The sequence below is a fragment of the Entelurus aequoreus genome, linkage group LG06 (genome assembly GCF_033978785.1).
Source record: "Entelurus aequoreus isolate RoL-2023_Sb linkage group LG06, RoL_Eaeq_v1.1, whole genome shotgun sequence".
NCBI lineage: Eukaryota > Metazoa > Chordata > Actinopteri > Syngnathiformes > Syngnathidae > Entelurus > Entelurus aequoreus.
In genome coordinates this window covers 22,916,089-22,917,911 of record NC_084736.1, presented here as the reverse complement: position 1 = coordinate 22,917,911, position 1,823 = coordinate 22,916,089, and positions in this window count along the sequence as shown.

Here is a 1,823-nt window from a genome sequence, read left to right as displayed (position 1 = left end):
ATATATATATTTTTTTTTTTTTTTTTTTAATATAAATATATATATATATACCTGTATATATATATATAATAATAATAATAATAATAATGGATTAGATTTATATCGCGCTTTTTCTATTGTTAGATACTCAAAGCGCTCACAGAGAAGTGGGAACCCATCATTCATTCACACCTGGTGGTGGTAAGCTACATTTGTAGCCACAGCTGCCCTGGGGTAGACTGACGGAAGCGAGGCTGCCAGTTTGCGCCTACGGCCCCTCCGACCACCACCTACCATTCATTCATCATTCATTTCACCGGTGTGAGCGGCACCGGGGCAAAGGGTGAAGTGTCCTGCCCATATGTATGTATGTATGTATTTATATATATATATATACATATATATATATATATATATATATATATATATATATATATATATATATATATATATATATATATATATATATATATATATATATATATATATATATATATATATATACACATACACACACAGTTTAGACCTCAAAGCCAAACAAAACAAAAGTTTTTTCCTTGTGTCAGATGTTAGCAGACTAGTTCCTGGTGTAATGACAACATCGATGCCACAGTGACTAAAACGGTAAAAATAATCATAATTGAAGATTATCAATGGGTAGATAAATGCATTCCACAATTCCTCCATCTATGGCCGGATTCAGAGTAAACTATTACACAGGATTTATTGCACCAATCACAGGCTGTCCAAAATGTATCCTAACATGGCTGACACTTGCAATAGATCTATTATTATACATGCTCTGGTCATGTCCAGAACTACAGTAGTCGATTTTTGGTCAAAAACAGCTCATAATGCCATGAGAGATCACATCTATTGTCTTTTTGTTTTGCATTGGGCACAGTGGAATGTTGTCAGCTGAGGCTCGGCACATTTTGGCCCTCTGCACCCATCTAGCCCGGCATTAAATTCTTCAGAACTAAAAACATGCTTTTTTTGCCATTACGAGCAATGGATCAGAGAAAATCTGGAGCTCCCTGATCATAGACTTAATTGTTATATGTACACCTCTGCATAACATTGTATCCTTATTGACATTAAATAAACCAAAAAAAAGAAGGAAATATAGATAAACTTACAACAAATAATAATTGTATTAATATACATTTTTAGTCTGCAACAGAAAATATGTGTGCATCAATTTGCCTGAAATTTAAAAAACATTTGAACCTCATTTAATTTATAAACATTCTTAGACAGACTTGAACCATTTGATACTGAAAAAAAACCCATGAAATACATTCAATAAATAGGAATAACTTCAAATTGATCAGCAACAGGAACTTAGGAACACATAAAACCCTTTATCCTAACAAACAAACAGAAAATAAAACACTTTGTGCTAATTTTCTTTTGAATTAAAATGAGTAAGTCAGGATTAGTGGCGACAATGAGCATGTTTTGTAGAGCACAGCTTTTCGAAGTGGGGTTTGAAGCATGATACTGATAAAGCATGTACCCAGGGGCGGGGGCCGCACCACTACTTGAGAAGAACTGATTTTTGTCATGTGTAGTTATTATCTATTTTCGTTGTTATCATGTATTATTATTATTTTATATTTTTACTTACATTTTACTTACATTTTTTTATTTAATTTATTTTTTATTTTTGGCTGGGTGGGTGTATGGCTGTGTAGGGGGTCATTGTTTCAATTGAAAAACAAAAGAAACATTGTTGTTTTTGTTTTCTGTATGCACTGTAATATGCTGATAAGTTAATATCAGCATAAAGGAAGAAGCAGTTATGTGGCAGTATCCTGAAAGGCCATTGGCCGGAGCACACG